Source organism: Sinocyclocheilus rhinocerous, unplaced genomic scaffold (genome assembly GCF_001515625.1).
Source record: "Sinocyclocheilus rhinocerous isolate Xijiao unplaced genomic scaffold, SAMN03320098_v1.1 scaffold1341, whole genome shotgun sequence".
Lineage (NCBI taxonomy): Eukaryota > Metazoa > Chordata > Actinopteri > Cypriniformes > Cyprinidae > Sinocyclocheilus > Sinocyclocheilus rhinocerous.
Window position 1 is genome coordinate 217,850 of NW_015637670.1, and position 8,315 is coordinate 226,164.

The following is an 8,315-nucleotide window of genomic DNA, read 5'->3' on the forward strand; positions in this document are numbered from 1 at the left end:
TGTATTGGACTGCCGTGAACTCTTCAAATCTTTATGAGCTCTATATGAATCTCCTGTTTGATTCACAAAACTGCACTCAGTTTTACTGACGGCAGCTTTATTTCTGCATTATACACCATGTGAACTTGTGTGTTTGATTCTGGAAGATATGAAATAATGAGAAGAATCACGGTCCCTATCTCTGAAATAAAAATAGAAACAATTTGTTACCTAAATATTACTTGCTATTTTTAAATTCTACACTGGTGAACCGAAGCATCAAACTATTTTAAAAATGTGTGTTGTTGATTCCAAACGGTAGGAAATGCAAAAAAACAGACTGAGAGAGCGAGCAGTTTGGACTCTGAGGGTGGAGGAGGCGGGTATAAATCGGAGCTGCTGCAGCTTCACAGACGCTCACAGGAAGAGACACACAGACAGTCAGGATGGAGGTGAAGCTGCTGTTTCTGACTGTTGTTCTGCTCTCCTCACCGCTCCTCACACTATGTGCCCCACTGTGAGTATCAAACACACTGTTTGTTCATGGATTCACTAACCGATCTGTTCTCAAACGCTCTGATTTGATCTCCTCAGGTTTGTTCTGTCGGCTCCTAATCTGCTGAGGGTGGGTTCCTCAGAGAACCTGTTTGTGGAGGCTCAGGATTACTCTGGAGGAAACATGAATGTGAAGATCATAGTAAAGAATCATCCAAAGAAGGACCTGGAGATACTGTCAAAATTTGTGACATTGACTGCAGCCAACAATTTCCAGATCCTTACAGATATAAAGGTGACACCACTTTGATATACTTTGTCCTTATGTAAGCATATGTGAGTGATTCTTCAGAGGGCAAACTTCATATTTGTACAATTATATTTACAATTAATTTGCTTTTATCCATGTTGCTCAGATTCCAAGTGATAGGGACTATTTCTCTGCCGATCCTCTGGAGAAGCAGTATGTGTATCTACAAGCTCAGTTTCCATCCATCACTCTGGAACAAGTGGTCATGCTCTCATTCCAGTCTGGATATATATTTGTCCAAACAGACAAGCCCATCTACACACCTGCTAGCACAGGTACGATTAAGTGCTGAAAACATAGCATATATAGAGTGTATTCACAATGTGAACTTAAAACATGTTACATCAGCATGACATTATTCTGCTTATTGTTAAACTGACGCTTTTATGAGGGTTTGTATCTGCAGGAAATAAAACCATAAGAACTCAAATTTAAATTTCAGTTTGACCTCTTTTGCAGTTCATTACAGGATTTTCTCTCTGACGCCCAACATGAAACCACTCGATGGGTCTGGAATCACAATGGAAATCATGGTAAACACTGTTATTTAACACACACACACACACTCAGGTTTGTTTTTGCGAAAAGTGGGGACATCCCATAGGCGTAATGGTTTTTATACTGTACAGACCGTATATTCTATTGCCCTACACAAACCCTAACCCTAAACCTACCCCTCACAGGAAACTTTGTGCTATTTCAGATTTTCAATACACTCCATTCTGTGTGATTTATATGCGTTTTGAAAAGTGGGGACATGGGGCAATGTCCTGAAAAGTCACCACACACACACACACACACGCACACACACACGGTTGAATACTGTACAAATTGTATTTTCTATCACCCTACACCTAAACCTACCCCTCACAAAAAACTTTGTGTATTTTTAGATTTAAAAAAACAAAACAAAAAAAAAAGTATGTTTTTAAGCGTTTTGAATTACAGGGACACATTAAGTTTCCTCATAAACCACCTTCACATTGTAATACCCATGTCATACCCATGTCATTATACAAATGTGTGTCCTCATAAACCAAATACCACATAAACACACACACACACACATTCATGACATTTCAGCTGTAATGAGCACTGATGATCTCTGCAGTCGCAGTGTTCATGATTATTTCTGTGTTTCTGAAGAATCCACAAGGCATCACAGTTTCATCAGACAAGATATTTCCAGTCAAAGGGATGAAGTCTGGAAATTACCAAATTCCTGAGATGGCCAGGTGTGTAAAATGCTGTCAGGACTGAAGCTAGTCAATTTGAGTACATTTTAAATTGCCTTTAGTATTTATTTCAGGACAAAATCTAGTAATTTTTAAGAGACAATATTATCCCGGCTCTTGGTCTGTTATCATCTATTTTAAAGTCATAAACTGCATTTTATATTATTTTATAATGTTTCCTGAGGTGCAATTACAATGTTAGTGTGACTTTTACATAAAAAAAAGTCATAATTTAGAAATAAAAGGCAATTTTCTTAGCCCTCTGAACGCTCTGTTTGAAGGGGCTTGTCTGCTGTCAGACTTCAATGGAAAAGCCCATTGTTATGATTGGCTAAGAACTTTTAAAATTAAATAAGTATAAGTGGAGCTCTCTCGAAATCTTTTACTATGTTTTTGATATTACAGCTGTCGAGATTAACTAGTCGTGAAAAGTGTTGACTATAGCATTACATTTATAGCATCTTAATGTCATTTCTCTATTTTACTTTCATTTTATTACAAGTAGGTCTACAGCGCCCCTTAAAAAAAAAAAAAATCCTTTACCAGCCGGGCATCAGGAAGCTGTTGCTACTGGACGTGCTACTGTCTGTGTAGTCTATCGCACATAGGACACTTTTTTTCTTGCATTATCAGATTAAATGCGGCGATCCAAAACAGTGAATCTAGCTATGCTTAAGGCAAAAGTTTGCTTCAAGAATGACCACACTACTGGCATGATCTTATTGCTAGCACACCCAGAGCACATGTGAGCTATTTGTCTTATCGGCAAGGCATATTGGCATTATTTTTTATATCGGGCCGATGCCGATGTTTGCATTTTAAACCTTTAGTGGCCGATTCCGATAAAGGTCCGATGATATTGTGCATCGATATCTTTAGTCCCTGTATCTCCCTTCTGTCCTTCCCAATTCACTAAAGTCTTATCAATACTTCTGCGTCGGCATAGCTAGCTACGTTGTAGGCTGTGTGTAGCAATGCGTCAATTCTACGCGGACCGCTGAAGTATAAATCAGCCATAACGTGCCAGTGGGTGGGGCCAAAGATACAATAATGTAGAAGTAGGTGTTGTTCTTATTCTTCAGAGGTGGTCTTTCATCGCACTATGATGTCATAATGTGACAAAATCAGAACTTACTCTGAAACTGTTTTCACACTTTTGAAACTGCTATGATTGCCTCCTTGGTTACCATAGCAACGTTTTGCAGTCTTGAATGTTTGGCATTCGCTACTTTTTGTTGTATATTAAGTAATGTTACTGTGAGCAAAGACTCATTATTTTCGGCAATTTTAACTAAACCACCGGTAACATAGCCATTGTGGTTTTTTTTATGTTTGGAAGGCTACTTTACAGAGCACACTCTTGAAGGGTTGCTATGTCCCCTTATTATAATTAAGCGATGCTTATTAAGAGCCTTTGGGCTTGTTGTTTCAGCTTGGCTCTAAAAACAATCAAGTTTATGGAGTTAATAAAATAGGCAGGTGCAGGGCACTATATTTTGGTAAATGGCTTATTTCCAAAATATAACACGTTTAGATTTGAGTTTATTATGTGCTTGTTTTTTTGTTTTGTTTTGTTTTTCCTAGCAAGATTTGGCAACACAAATGACAAAACTTACCCTGTGATTTATTTCTTGCACCACACATACCAAAAAGACACAACTCTGATACACATATAAATAAATCATTAACAACTAGTTGTTCAGTTCGCTTCTGTACACACTGTGTAGAATTACCGTAAATGCGGTTGTCACTACCTGCATTTTTCGGGAGTGAGTTCAGTTGTAGAATGCAGTTGTCACTCCCTTAAATTACCACACTGTGTGTGTACAGAACAGGATTGAGCTCTAAAAGGTTAATTGACAAATTAATTTAGCTACAGTGTGTGCGTGGCCTATGTTTCAGCCCTGGGATCTGGAAGGTGGTTACACTGTTCTCAAACACTCCACAGAAGAACTTTACTGCAGACTTTGAGGTCAAAGAATATGGTAAGACCTGTGTCCCTTGTTGTGTAAGAATATGATAACAAGTCAAATAATGTATTTACTTATTTGTGTGTCTGGTTTGGTCTTAGTGCTTCCAACATTTGAAGTGAAATTAAAGCCCAGTAAGTCATTCTTCTATGTGGGTGATGAGAGTCTGACAGTCGGCATTGAAGCCAAGTAAGACAAAATACGTTCTGCTTCATTGTATTCATTGTATGTTTAATGTGTGAAAACACTGATATGACTGCATCAATCTGACATCACTGGGTAACCCCAACTAAAGATAATTTTAAAGGTCAGATCAAAGTAAAATGGTGAAATGGCTCCTTTCCATCTTCTTCGGAACATAAAAGGTCCAAGCTGCTCTTTTTCTATGTAATGAAGTGCATGTGGATCAGGGACATTCATCGTCACCATTCAGTTTTACAGCAGAGTTTGGATGTGCTTTTATAGGTACCTGTTTGGACAGAAGGTGGATGGAAATGCGTTTGTGGTGTTTGGTGTGATGGAAGATGAGAAGAAAACAAGTATTCCTACATCTCTGCAAAAAGTTCAGGTGAGAGACATTAAACATCTCGCCTGTTGGGATAAATATAATTTCTTCTCACCTAGAGGACAGTTTAAATAAGAAGTTAAATAGATTTTTACTGTGTCTTGTATGTTGCTGTGTTTCTCATATGTGAATAGATCGTGAAAGGAGAGGGTACTGCAGAACTGACCAGTCAGATGATCACTGAGACCTTTCCAAACATTAACCAGCTGGTTGGACGATCAATCTATGTTTCAGTCAGTCTATTAACAGAAAGTGGTAAGACTCAACAGATACTGTGTGAACATGTTTACCTGCACGTGTGTGATTGTATGAGAAGCTAATCGTTTGTGTGTTTCAGGCAGTGAAATGGTGGAAGCAGAAAGGAGAGGCATTCAGATTGTGACGTCACCGTACACCATCCACTTCAAAAAAACACCACACTTCTTCAAACCTGGGATGCCCTTCAGTGTCTCGGTAGCCAATGTTAATGTAAAAGGAAGGGTCTCGAGAGTAGGGTGTACATTTTAGGACATCCTCAGACCTCAGTCATATGACTCAGACTAAAAGGCTTCAGGTCTCAGGAAAAACATTAGCTTGTATGTTGGCAAACTATAGTTACGTTAAAGAGATCTTTGTGACTATTAGACTGCATAGTTATAAGCACATTGCTTCTTTGTGTACAGATTTTACTGGGGAAACAGCTTGCTTTTCTGCGCCTACTGTTAGAAAGTGAATTTGCTATTTAATTCACCCCATTGGAGTTTTTCTGCAGACTAATGTCAAATGGGATGTTCTGTTCTGTATAGAACATAACCAGTGTAACATTTAATTAGGTAACACTTTAGAATAGGGAACACTTATTCACTATAAACTACGACTTTTCCCTCAATAAAGTCCTAATTTGCTGCTTATTAATAGTTATTAAGGTAGTTGTTAAATTTAGGTATTGGGTAGGATTAGGGCTGTAGAATAAGGTCATGTAGAATAAGGCATTAATATGTTCTTAATTATTACTAAAAAATGGGTAATATTTTAATAATATGTATGCTAATAAGCAACTAGTTAGGAGACCCTAAAATAAAGTGTTACCGAAAGTTTTAATCAATTACTCTGCAAAACCTTCAGGATAAGAACAGTCCCATGTAAAACCATTCAAATTGTGGAAGGTCCAGCATGATGGATGGATGGACGGACGGACAGACAGATAGATAGATAGACAGATAAATACTATTTGCAATAAAACCAACCTACTGGTTTTATGAATTCAATATTCTATGAACCTAAAATAATTTGTATGGCTCTTAGTTACCGAAAATTGATCAGATAGGCAACTTCTTAACTTCGGTCTCTCTTTCTCTCTCTCGTTGTAATTCTAATCTAAAGCCATACTGTCACAGTTTCTTCATGTTTAAAACTGTAAAGCAGCTGCTTTAAAGTAATCTATTCTATAAATTGCTAAATATGCTTAAACGTGACGTGAATTTACTGGAGTGATTGCAGAGCTGGTGCAAACATATCCACATCGCTATGATGATCAGATGTTTTCCTAACTGCCGCTTTCTCACCGTCATTGTGTAATGTGTTTATTTTGTTATCAAGAGGAAAGCTCGCAGCACATAATTACATATTCTTCTAAACTCCGCTCTCCGCAGCATGGACGGCGCTGGGATGTTCGCTAATACAGCCGTGAATATTATCGGCATTTTGAGTCCGTTTCGCCCGATGCCTTTTTGTCTGAGGCCGTTTAGCCAGATGCCTAATTGTATGAGACCTGACACCTGACGTTGTTTTTCCTGGACCTGAAGCCTTTTAGTCTGAGGTATGATGCCTTTTCGTCATATGACTGAGGTCTGAGGATGTCCTAGAATGTACACCGTACAAGAGGCATTTTTTGAACATGAGGCACTTGTGTTGAAGGTGCTGAAAAGCAGTGAGGCACGATAGTCATTTACATAGAAAAAAGCAATTAATTAAAAAGCAACACAGTCTAAACATGTTTTGTGCGAATGGCCCTTATGGTACAGCCAGTACAATACAATGAAAGCATTTAATCTGCATTTAAAATCTGAATTAAATATAGTAATATGTTAGCAATATTATTTATGAACTAAATCCAGCAGAAACTCCAGCACAGTCTGCAGATTTTGAAACACTCATGACAACCTCACTACCTAAACCTCACAGCAATTGGCGGCTGCCTGGCATTTTTCATGTGTCATTTACATAAAGCATTTCTTATATTTTTGACGTTGATGTCTGCAGTGGTAATTTACTGTTAATGTTACAACATCTTATCCTGGAAATCTACCAAAACTGATTTACACTTAAAGCCCCTGTTAACTAGAAAGTTAAGAGCCTGAATGTTTGTAGAACCTATGAAACAGTTTAATTAATTTTTGGTCTGGGTTTTATAAAAGGTCTACATAACAAATCCTGACCAAACACCTGCTGAAAATGTGGACGTGGAGGTCAATTCTGGAGAGGTCAGAGGTCAAACAAAAGCCAATGGCATTGCAAAAGTTACTGTCAATACTCTGGGAGTATCTTCAACACTGGAGATCACTGTAAGACCTGCCATCATAACAGCACTGATGTTCAGTCTAGTGGAAAATAGATCAGTTAACATTTGTTGAACAAGCAGTGGAGCATATTGTTCACAGCACATCAGAAAACAATATATTTATTCTTTCCAGGCAAAAACCAAAGATCCACAAATAAAAGACGAAAAGCAACAGGCAGTTAAGAAGATGACGGCTCAGGCCTACATTCCCAGAAGTCGCTCCAACAACTACCTGCACATCGGCATTGATGCTGCTGAGCTTCAGATCGGTGATCCAATGACAGTCTATCTGAACACTGGAAAAAGCCCAGGATTCAAAGATCAAGACTACACATATATGGTAAAGATGATGGTTATTTCTCATTCAGCTGCACTACAGCAGCTTGTGTTTGAAACCGTATAAATGTCACAAATGCTTTTAACTCGTCTGCCTCATTTTCAGATCTGAAGTAAAGGTCAGATTGTAAAAGCAGACAGGTTTAAGAGGAAAGGACAATCTCTAGTGGCTCTGTCTCTGCCTGTAACCAAAGACATGGTGCCGTCCTTCCGCTTTGTGGCTTATTACCATGTGGGCTCGTCTGAGGTGGTGTCTGATTCAGTCTGGGTCGATGTGAAGGACACGTGCATGGGAAAGGTGGGTCGGTTTTTTTTATTTTTTTTATTTCTTTCAGCTAATGATATATCTATATGTATCTATCTATCTATCTATACTGTATATATATATAAATATTAACTCTATTCACTGAACAAAGCAATTCCTGAAGATTATTGTCAGGGATGCAACTCTGGTCTGACAAAACTGATTGTTGGCCGATGACTGGTGATATACAGAAAATGCTTTTAGTTCAAAACAAGTATTCTAAACGTTTTTTACATTTTTATGTCCAATACACCACTTTATCATAATTTGTCATAAATAGGGAAGACTGGGTCAAGTTGTCACCAGATTCGTTACATTTACATGTATTTAGCAGACATGAAGATTTTGAAGAGTGAGGGTTTGTGCCTCTATATAAAGGAATAAGCAGTGTTGGGGAGTAACTAGTTACATGTAACGACGTTACGTAATTTAATTACAAAATAAATGTAACTGTAATCAGTTACAGTTACTAAGAAAAAATATGTAATATAATTACAGTTACTTATGAAAATGTTAACGATTACAAAGGGGATTACATTTGAATATTTACACACATCCACATACAGATTTAATTGATTTATT

At 37.8% G+C, this 8,315-nt stretch overlaps 1 pseudogene; it reads left to right on the plus strand.

Moving 5' to 3' along the window:
* The first annotated feature begins 381 nt into the window (after positions 1–381).
* The window catches only part of LOC107749256 (complement C3-like), a 50,751-nt pseudogene continuing 42,817 nt past the window's right edge, over positions 382–8,315 (plus strand).